General features: G+C 38.8%; 1 pseudogene; it reads left to right on the top strand.

Annotated features, from left to right (window-relative positions):
- The first annotated feature begins 3286 nt into the window (after positions 1-3286).
- On the top strand, positions 3287-8947 carry LOC124975227 (ubiquitin domain-containing protein 2-like; annotated as a pseudogene).
- Positions 8948-12162: the final 3215 nt, after the last annotated feature.

Here is a 12162-nt window from a genome sequence, read left to right as displayed (position 1 = left end):
TATGATTTTGTATTAAATTCCAAAATCAAGATAATAGAATGCATGATTCATTGTCAAAAACATTAAAGAAAAAAGAAAAACCTTCAAGGAAGAGGAGTGTATGTTTTAGTGAATGTGTCATTCAACAATTTACTTACCAAATCATTTTGACAAAATATATCCATTTTCCTGCAGCCATAGGGAAGAGATATTTTTCTTATTTATTCTGCCTGTTAGAATATGCAAAGATAAGCCCTAGAATTCCACTTGAAATAACCTCTAAATATAAAATATACAAGATACATATAATAAATACCCAGAGGAATAAAAAAAGGCAAATATATTTTTTTAAAAAAAATTAAAAGTAAAACCTTTTTCTTGACATCTAACTCTACCTGCCTTTTTGAACTCATTTTCTTATCTTTGAAGCCAGAAGTCACAAAAGAAATGCAGGCAAGCATCTGGAACTGCCAATTTATACAGGAGATATCTAAGTGTTCAATAACATAAAAATTTCAACATCTAAAGAAATATAAAAATATTTAGAGAAATATAAAATAAAATTCCTTCATAGACAAAATTAAATGATGATGATGACATAAATGAATATTCATAAACTCAACAGTAGTTTATTATTACCTATTTATAGAAAATCTTTTGCTATTGAAGATACATGATACTCACCATCACGGAGACTTACTGAAATTACAGCCTATGTGACCATGATAACATGTAGGAACACAACAGTACTCATCCAAACACCAACCGTACAAACCTGGGGGCATGGTTCAAGTGAATGTACATCTTGGAAGAGATAAATAGTAATCTGTGGGAAAATGGTCCCTAGGGGACCGTCCCATTTTTGATTATAGTATATCCAGTTTAAAAAATAGAATAAAACACCATGTTTAAGTTTTATATATGTGCAATATGCATGTGATATTTCACATGTATACATGTTTAGAAAGAAAATATGTAGAACTTATGAGAAAATAAATATCAGAAGTGCATAAAACACTCAATTACACATCCCATGTTTAGATAATAAAACTCATCATTACAAAGAAGACAATTTTTCCCCAAATTAACCTACAATACAGTCCAGCAAAATTGCTATGTACATATGTGAACATATGGTGAATTCTACTTTTAAGTGTATCTATTAAGTAGTAATTTATAAAACTATAAATAAATGGAGAGGAGGAAGGTAGGAAGAGAGGGAAAGAGAAACCACTGGGTAAAGAAGTAGAGCAAATTATATTCCATGCTTGTTTGATTATGTCAAAATGCACCCAAATATTATGTTTAAGTATAAAGCGATAATAAAAAAAATCAACATGCTTTACTTTTAATGAAATAAGGAACCAAAATATACAGTTTTGGTAGCCACACAGAAATATATAAATTTAGCCAAGAAACTTTTCAACTATAAGAGTAAGTGAAGTATTTTTATTACCTGACATCTATGTATATTGTGAAACTATACTATTACAAAATCCATGTATGAATTATATGTTTGTAAAAATTATATACTTAATTGCAATAGAAAAGTCTAGATAAATCAAACCATAACAGCAACTCAGCTAGACCCTGTCTCAAAAATGAAAACATACTAGGGCATAGCTCAGTAGTAAAGTATCCCTTAGTTCAACTTCCAGCAACACACAAAAAGGAAAGTAAAGAAAAAAGAAAGTGAAAATGAAAATAAGCTTGCTCAGCAGGAAGCGAGGTCCTTATAGACCACAGCACCTCTCCTGCAGGAAAATGACATATGGAGATTTGATTATGATAATCGACCCACCTGTCAATCACCACCAGCATCTGTGAAGATGCTGGGCCACAGGCACACACATGCCAAATAGTATTTGAGGCAGGGGTTGAGGATGTCCTGCAAGGATAAGGAAGGCAGTGAGGGGGTCTCTGCCACTGACATGCTCTCCACTTGGATAGCCAATAAGACTGAGGGGGTCGTGCCCTGCAGGTGGGATCAGGGCTGCAGACTCCAGAGACTGCTGAGATTCCCCTTCTGCTGGCTCCTGTTCATGCCAGAGCCAGTCTGGCCATTCTAACAGCCTCCCTCCCCAGGTTCATGATGCCACTGCCCATTCACCATTTCCTGGTGCTCAGGAGTCAGTCCTTCTCCCTAGGGATCTTCAGCCCCTGCACAGCAGGGCAATCTGGGGCTCTAAAACAGGAAAATGAAGCAAAAGAGTCAAATAGCCAATATGGTAGACTCGGGAAACGGAAAAGATGGCAGAAGCCTGCCCCCAACTCCCTGGCAGCAAAAGACTTTGAACAGTTTTCACTAAGTTCTCCTTATTGGACAGGGGTCAGACCATGCTTTGGAGTCTACTTCCTTGTCAGTGACAAGGAATAATATCCAATCCAGGCATGCATAAGATCAGAATGACAGGTTCTTGTTTGTAGCTTGCTTTATTTATTTATTTATTTATTTATTTATTTATTTATTTATTTATTTATTTATGATTTTGAGGTGTGGAACTTCACCGTGGAGCCTCAGTCTGCTGCTATTTTAAGGCAATATTTCTTTCCAGAAGTGAGATCTAGTCAAACCATTAGAAAATTTTCATTTTAAATGGCATACAAGTTCATTTCCTGGATTATAGATGCCTGTATGTTATTCATGGGTAAAAATAATACAGTGGCAATTACCATAAAATTTCATTTAGTGTTTCTGCTCACTGATCTTGTTAGAAGTCACATTAAATTTGAGTGGGAAGCAGCCCCCTAAAGCAACAATGTCCAATGAAAACCACATATAAGGCACAAGGGTAATTTAAATATTTCTAATATTCACATTAATAGCATAAAAATAAAGAGTTGAAATTGATATTAATAAAATAACCCAGTCTTTCCAGAATATTACCTTTCTGTGATATAAAATACTACCAATGAAGTATATGTTTTTGGAACTACACCCTTAAGTTTGACTCTTTCCATTATACCTCAGTTCACAGTAGCCACGTTCCAGATATGAGTGCTATGGGTCCCCTGATGTTAGGGACTTAAAGACCCTGGTCTATGTTTTTATATGTTAGTGTTGAGGGACACAATTCCCTACTACTGTTTTTCCTCAGGCCCCAAATTAGGAGAAACAATACCCTGAGTGGGAGCAGGATGCTCCAACCAGGAAATGTCCAAAAATGATCTATTTTCTTACTTCATACTGTTTTTTATTTGTTCTAATTAGTTGTTTATGACAGTAGAATGCAGTTATACAATTTGATAAATCATACATAGAGTATAATCTGTCACTTTTCTGATTATACATATTGCAGGATCACATTGGACATGCAGTCATACCTGTACATGAGGTAATTCACATTGTAGAACTCATACAGCTGAAAAAAGAAATGGGGTTCCAAGGGATTAGGGACACAGTCTGAAGTCTTCCACAGTCCTGGCTCTATTATTTAAATACATGAATGGCAAACTTATTTGGAAATTTGGGGTTAGACCTAATGACCAAGCTGTCATATCTATTTCCTTCTGTGGACAAACTCCCACATCTAATAAGCAGATGGGCTGGGACTCAGGATGAGCTGTCTCATTTCAAAGTCAAAACAGCTTCATCAGATCACAAGACTCTTGCAATATTTCTTATTTTCATCAGACTTGGAAGTGATAATTATTCAAAAAAGCAGGATTTGTGATTATATATATATATATATTCCTGTGTATTACATAGCATAACACAAATGGAACTTTCTCATATACATGTATCATCTTGGGACTCCCATTTCAGAAGCCAGGGAATCCTGATCCAGTTTATATCAAGGGCAAAAAACACTAGAGAGATTCTTTTCTAAACACCCATTTACATATCAAAATACAGGTTGATGTTAAATATGCAGGAAGTTAAGTCATGTTTTATTAATTACAGAACAGGCTGATTTAGGATGTAAATTTTCAAAACAAAGAGGGACATGGGCTATAGAGTAATGCAGCATTTATTTTTATTGAGGGAACAGAGCAAAAGGAGGTCAACGAGGGACATATAATTATTGGAAGTACCATGAAACATCAGATAATTGGAATCTGGGTTTCACACAAGGAAGAATTGACACATTGTGTGTGGGCATGTGAATGATATGAGTACTCATAATGAAAAGGTTATATGCATCTGAAAGAATGGTAGATCAGATAATGGTTAAGCAGTGTCTACACAGTAACTTCAAGTTTTTTTGACAGTTGTGGAAGCACAGTACCTACTTATATCAGTACTTCCCATGAAGCAATTGTCCAACTGAATCCTCTAAAAACATCCAATAGTATAGATGAGACAACACAAGCTTCAAGCTTCTAGATATCAAATCAAATGGCTTCTTAGCAGCATATGTCAGAACTTAGAACTGCCTGGAACAAAACTGTATGAAATTCTTCTAAGCTTCTCAAAATCTGGTTTGCTCCTGATATAGGGAATGTTTTTCTAGAAAAATATTATTTCTTTTCCATTTTAAGGAGATAGCCTGCAAAAGACATCCCAGGAGGTTCCTTGGACTTGAGAGACTAATATTTATCCTTCTTTCATGTTAAGGGAAGTCTTTAGTAACAGAGTTGTCAACCCTGGTTCTACATTGGGGCAAATGCTTGGAGACTACATGGTGCAAGAAAGCACAACACAGGACCCAGAATCTGAGCAGGATTCAGGGAATAAAATAATCTAAGTGACTGATAAATCAACTGAAAGGTAACTGTAGTTTGTCAGTTTGGAAATTGGAAAAAAGTGGAGCAGTGTGATTTTATTTACCACACCAACAAGAGATTAACCAAGAAAAATAACTTTTTAAATGCCACAATCAGGAGAATTCTGAGAAAGACACTACAATCAGAGATTTCTTGTGCCTATGTAACTTCAGCAGCCCATCTGTGATGTAATCTTCCTGTAGCTATTAAAATCTTTTTTGTGCATATCCATTCACTCAAAATTTCCTTTCCTGGGAGTCTGTCTTCAGCAGCCAACTAGTTTATATTACCAGTTGAATTTTATCCTCTCCCCAAATCTCATATTTTGATATTCCAAATAACTGGTGCCTCAGACTATGACTCCATTTAAATATTTGTTCTTAAATATATGATTCAAGCCCAAATGGGTGGGGTAAGGTGGAGGCAAGTGCCAGGTAGGTGGGACCTACCAGGCTGACTGCTCTGGGTTGAGGTCATGGCGGGCCCCGAGGAAGGTGCTAAGCCAAGGCAGTGGGAGGGGTGGCCAGGGGACCTATGCTGGACCAGCAGCGAGTGGGTGCCTTGCCTCTCCAGAGATCAGTGGTGGCACCCAAGGAGGTCGAATGGTGGTGGGCTGGAAAAGCAGCGAGGAGGTGGACCAGGCCAGCTTCCATGGATGGGTGTATGGGCAGCCTGCATGACTCCTCTGGCAGCTTCAAGGAGAACTGGAGGGCACCAGAGTTACTCTTGGTCATAAGCCTTTGAAAAAGGGAAAACCAAAATGGAAAAGCAAATATCCTATGACAGATGGACAACTGCATTACAAGAGGGACAGATTTTGGGACACTGCACCAGCTTTTGAAGGCCAGAAAGAGATCTGGGATACCTTGAAGGATGACACACATGCTTTTGAGAGCAATGATCATGAACTGACATAAGCAATCATTGATGTGCAAACAACCTTACTACACAGTGCGCTTACAAAGTGCTATGATGATAGCAGCTTTCAATGTATCGCTTGTCACCACCAATCAACTTGACAGAGAAGAGTGACATAGAGACTCTGGTTATTTCTGAGCCACCACCCAATTCTGGATATGAGTCTCAGCTCTGATTGTGCCATTCCACAGGCAAAGACCTCAAGTTTATGGTGTGCAGCACAGACTCTGTGTTCCCCATGAAGAGATGGTTACAAGCAGTAGAGGGAGTGGAGCCTTGAAGTCAGTGGTGGTTCATCTCAGGCAGTCCTCTCACTGACAAAATGAAGTTGGAGGAACTGAAGATCCCGAAGGTCTACCTGATGCAGGTGATCCTGAGCCAGCCTGTGCACACCCCGATGCCAGTCTAGAACTGAGCTGAGCCCTGGCTCCTTCCTCTTCTTTTTATTGTTACTGTCATTTTTGACTCAGTGGTATGAAATTTATTTTCACTGCTCTGAATTCCCTATGAATGAATTTAGTTCTGAGGAATTACCAGTAAATATTTCCATCTGTGTTGGAGACCAACAAAAGAATAAAACACAAAGAACAGCCTTTGAGACTCATGTAATTACAATTTCTAATTTGAGAGGCAGTTAAGAAATAGATAACCAATTATTTTAAAACACTCAACAACTACTTAATGCTGAATTTAAATGATTTGGATGGTAAGTGGAACATTGTAACCTTGAAGAACAGCACCAAGCACCTTTGAATACAGAATTTTTAAAACATGTACCAGATTATATAATTTCCAGATGTCATGATAAGTTACAATTTTTAATAGAATCTGAAAAGAGCAGTGTTTGAGATTCCCTTCTGTTCTAGTTTTTTTGTCAGCTCATTTCATCTGTAGTCATAAAGGAGTAAGACTGGAAAATTGTGCTTCAGTGTTGCTTTTCCCATCCCCACATGTTGAGCTCCTGATTGACATTCACACTAAATTTGGATGCCTTCAGCATATTTGGTGGCTAGAGCCCTTCTGAATGTTAGGCAATAGTTAGTCCTGCAGTCCTACTTCTGATGTGCACCTGACCCTCAGTTGCTGCAAAGGTGTTTGAAATGCCTACACAGACAGCTGTTTTCCTGTCAGACTCAGAAGGTCACTACCTTAATGTACCTCCCTTACTCCCTGCTCTGTTTGCACCTTTGCACAGTCTACTCTGTCCCAGACATACAGTCACCAGGTGGGGAGCAGGACCATAGTTGTTCCCACCTGAGGTTATGAAGTGCAAGCTCTTCCAGCTTGGTGGGGTGTGAGGAAAGCTCATTCTTTCTGTGCTTGGAAAAACTGCACCTGTTTTCCATCTTGCAGAGAAACTTTCCACTGAGAATCTGCAAATGTGTAAGGTTTGCTGGTGTCACTTTCACATCAACAGGATGTAACAGAGCTTTAGACCTCAGTGTTCCCTAGGTCACTCTTACACTCAGCCAAGCAGATGACAGTTCTTCTCTCATCTTTTCTCACAAAGAGGCAAGTTAGAAACCATCTGCAGAATCAATTTGGGGACTGAGACATCTGCTGTGAAGACCTGAGTCTTCTGTGCTGTGGCTGAGTGAACCTGCCCAGGGTTGCATTTAATTTGGAGCCCTTGGAAGGCTGGCTCTGTGCATGTTTAATCTAGGTAAGAAAAATGATGGTGCTGTTAAATTGTCAATAGATTGATGTAAGATTGGACCAATCCTTGATGTGCATAACTTTACTACATAGGATTTTTGTCCTTTTAATTAAAAAAATGTTAAATACATGATTAATATTAATCCAGTTAATTGATGTAAAGTCTAATCCAATTATATTTTCCTTGAAAAATGAAGCAATAAGGATACAGAAGAATAGAAAAAAATGTCATGCAAACAGAGTCAGAAGATAGCAATACACATGTCAAAGAGTGGGCCTCAAAGGAAACCATTTCCGGAAGCACCTTGATATAGACTCTGGGATTAGCACAAAAATTTCTGTATAACCATATCTGTGACATTTTCATGACAGCCCAATGATATTGATGGAGCCCATTAGAACACATATTCACTGCCCCTGCATCATGGGTGAAGGAAGGTACAAATGAATCACATCACATTCCACCAGCATTGAAAGACTGAACTGCTGCAAGAAGTGTAATTTATTACTGGAATATTATAAAAGCATTGAGAACACACTCCTTACCAGATGAGGCTATAAAGATTGTTTTGGTGGTATGGTACAGTCATGAAATACACATACACTACTTTTACCTCATTTGTTTTTGTAACCTTTCCTTCTATTTCTGTCAATGCTGTCCTGGTAAAAGTGTTAGTTTTTAAGTCTTGTGAAAGAACTAGAAGTACAGTGGGGATGAAAGGTACATGGGTTACCTGGGGTAGGTAGTTAAAATAAAAACAGTAACAACAAAAAAGAAATATTCAGTGCCCAGTAAACACTGAAAATAACATGGAAATATATTCTCTGTTATTTCTATAAGTATATAATCTGAAGATTTATATCTATTGATTTACTAGGAAGAGTAATACAGTCTATATTTCTATGGGAATTGAAATATTGGTCATTCAAGTGGTAAATTTCTGAGAAAGGTTTTAGGGAAGTCCCCATGCTTAGGTGTTTATCCTGGATCTATCTTGGCAATCTCCAATTCCTGCCTGTTGATATCATTTTCCAGAAGTCTCATCTAACCTTAGACCACAGATATCATTGTTGATTGTGTGTGTTACACTTGCTCTTTCCCCAAGGAGACATAATTAATGAGCAGCTCCATGATGATTTGTATGGAACTCTACAAATAGATTGTCTCACATGTAGGAAAATAATTAACTCTGATTAGTTATTTATAAATATATCTATAGGCCTTCATTCTTTGGTGACACTGCATTACAGAATAAAGTCTTTGGATAAATATTTGAGTAGAAAAAACTAGAAACTGGTATTTAAATATCCACCCTACTAGCCATGTCCAGTGATACAAACATGAAAGTTGTACTACTGTTTCTACATGGAATATCCTGATTCTATCACTGGAGATCCCCTGTCATTCCTACCCCCTACCCACAGACACTGAAGGGGAAGGTCAAAGGACTGCTCAGATATGATCCTAGATGAGGACTTTCTTGGATTGGTCCTTTCTGGGCTGCTCTCTTTTACTTCTGGGTGCCTCCTAATAAGTGGCCACCTGGGTCTGGTGTGAAGACAAAGTCAACATCTAAAAATGCTCCTGTTCTGAACATTTTTGTGCCTAGAACCATGGAAGGTTTGGACATATCAAGAAAACTCCTTGCATTCTTGCACATCTTCCTTAACATGAGCAAAACAAGGGACTGTCTCTAGAATGTTAGGGCCTGTTTGCCAGAGTTCTAAGTTCTGTTGGATTTTCATGCTAATAAATTGTCACTTCTTCAAAATGTTTTTTTACCTTGGCCTCTTTCCATAATAAAAATTTTTAAAAGGGTCCTTTGGAGGGCAGGTTTGTCATCTCCTTAACAATCCAAAATTATACAAACAGGAATGGCCTTTGAACCCCTTGGTAATTGGTGAACGCATCACTGTCCACATTTCTAGAGACTCATGGCAAGCCTGGCAGGTGACCTGGAGAAGATTTGAATCTGGATGTCAACATTAGAATCCTATTTTCATCCAAGTGAGTTTAATCTATATCTTGAGTCTTCATTCTGGCTGGAGGCAGAAAACCATGGTCATTCCAGAAGGGTCCTGGCAGAGAGCTCAGAATAGTGCAAAACCAAGCTGTGCTCCTTGGCTCAGTAGCTCGCTGGTGAGAAATATCTTCAATGGGCACATGATGGCAGACTTGCACAAACCCAGGTCAAATTGAGTGTCCACCCTGATTCCAGGCCAGTCCACTGGATACCAATCAGTGGGCACTCACCTGCCTTCCTACAAAATGCACAATGGCACTGCCAAGATGTACACCCTTAATTGCAGTTGAACACTGCTTTTCAAAGGAAAAAAAAAGAGCACCATGACCTACTTACCCCCACCTGCTTGTCTTGATGCAAACAAAGCTGTTTTGTTTCAAGTGGGAGCTCTACATGCTATCTTGCTTTTCAGGTTTCTATGATACAAAAAGTCACCTAATACAGAGAATACTTATTGTTAAGAGGGGCTCAAGGATCTAAGTTAAAAAAATTGGCTTTTATTATGACTTTAGGAAAGCTGATCCCAGATTTTCATAATTTTGTATATACTTTCATAGTCTTGCCAGTAAATTAATATATAAAGACTCTCACTAATCCACTAAAATGCATACTGCTTCTCTTTGCTCTAGTTAAATGTGGGAGACCTTGAGACTCCCTGCTTTCTGGAATAACTTCATCTTGGATGAATGGAAATTGGAGGTGAAGTCCTCTCTGCTCCTCTTTGCAGCAACCAGAATATCTTCTTTCCTCTCAGTCTCTGACAACTTTGATAGCCTCTGGAGTAGAGATTCAGATATATTGAAATGTAGCTAAAGATATTTCATTATCAGGTTATGATGACATCAACTTGGTTCCATGTTACTTTTCAGTAATTTTTATTTTTGCTTCTCAGTAACAGTATCCAAGGTTATTTAGTGACCAGTTTTACTTCATTTATGAAGTGGGAACAATGTTTTTCTTGAAGGATTGACTGGGAAACTTAAGGTACATGCCCAGTAATCAATTAATGCCAGTACACAGTTGTCTGAAGTGGAGTGGGATGACAAGAGGGAAGGGATAAAAGAGCTGGACAGAAAATACAACATGGTAGGACCAGGATCCTCCCTATCATCCATGAAGTGTAGGCTAACAGGGTCCAGGCCTAGTCCTCAGGTTTTGTTGAGAGAGACAGGCCATTTCCCTAGATAAGGCCATCTTCCTAATGGTCATTTCCCTAAGGAAGCCAAGCTTAGATTGGTAAGAAATGCACCCAAGATCCTCCCATCCATAGCATGTCATGTGCCTCCAGGAGTCACAACTTGAGGTGAGTACACTCTTGGCTTATTGAGGTATATTTAACAAAGCCATCCCTTTCAGGTACACTGGACCAGGTACTGTGCTGAAGGCTAGCACAGACTCTTGGCCATGGCAGACATAGCCCACTCTCTCCTAGGATTTTCTGGCCAGTGCAAGTAGTAATCCCAAAGAAAAGAAGAAATGAAACTAAGGAAACCAGGCTGTAATTTTATCCTAGTGTTAACAAGCAGCATGTCAACATATGGTCTTAAACAGTGCTGACGAATGAACTCCCTGGTGGGGTTCTGCTGAGGGAGTGAGCACCAGGGAGAGAAAAAGAGAAAGAGATGCAGAACTGTGGTAGTGGCTGGCATCATGGTCTTGTGACCTTGAATTCCATTATAATGTTAGAGGAGCAGTCAGAAGTAAAGCATTCACTTATGAATATTCAGCCTGGGTTGTGAATTAGCTGAGGACAGGGTCAGGGTTCAATGCTTAAGCAACATTGATACATTTATTCCCACATGAATATTAATTTTTATCCTGAATATTTAAGTGAAAAAAACCAATATGATGGATTATTCAAAATTCAGTGTCATTCATGCATGGCACCTCCCATGAGGCAGAACAGGTTAGAGACACCTGCATGAGCTTCCTAGCCTGAGCTTCCAGTGACAACTCTGTAGGGCATGCAGGGCAGAGTTAGCTGTCCCACAGGCTCTGAGGAGGGGACAGGGACTATAAGGGGGTCATATCTTTCTATATTTCTACACAATGACCCACAAGCTCCATAGTGCCACTATAGTTGTAAATCCTTCAGACAATGTGCTCAAGATATACAGCATCAGATAGCAATTTACTATTTTTCTTACATTTGAGCATTACTTGAGTTACTTAGACCATCCATATTTTTAAAACAATATTCATAAATCTGCATAAGATTGATCCAGTCAAATTATTTCTTTTCAATATTTGGGTTCATCCTAGTTTTTAGGTATCATAAAAATAATGTGTGAAATATAAAACTTTACATAAAAAGTAAAACCAAGGAGTGAGGTTGGAGAAAAAATTGTTGGTTGGAGGAGGATTTATCTTCTCTCCCCTCATTATCCCACAAAATCAGCCTTCCTTGGAATCCTCTTTCCTTGGCACAAACTCTGCCCTTGAATTGCTGGGACCTCTCTCCCCTTAGCCTCCTTGTGTCTTTCAGACCTACTCAGCTCTCCTCCTGTTGTAGTTGTGCTGAATCTGGGCAGGTGAGAAGGAACATCTGCTTCTTGCCATCCACCACCAGCACTGGGAAAGGAGCCAGAGGTGGCTAGACTGTAGCTCATTTGAGGAAGAGGGATGAGCAGCAGGGAGCAGAGAGGTCACCTGTGAGAGAAAATGGCTCAGGTCACAGTCTGCCTCCTGTAAGACACCGTGACTCTATATTACTTTCTATGAAAGATAAAATTTAATCTATATGCACCATCTGGTTTGAGTTTCCCCATTCACAGGATGGAAAATCTTGGAGTCTTCAGGATGAGAGCAGGGTGGGTTACAGATGTTTATATTATTTTAGGTGACCCAAGGCTCTAATTTTTATTTCTATGGAATAATT

The sequence above is a fragment of the Sciurus carolinensis genome, unplaced genomic scaffold (assembly GCF_902686445.1).
Source record: "Sciurus carolinensis unplaced genomic scaffold, mSciCar1.2, whole genome shotgun sequence".
Taxonomy (NCBI): Eukaryota; Metazoa; Chordata; class Mammalia; order Rodentia; family Sciuridae; genus Sciurus; species Sciurus carolinensis.
The sequence above is the reverse complement of the archived record's forward strand: the minus strand, read 5'-3'. Positions and strand labels throughout refer to the sequence as shown.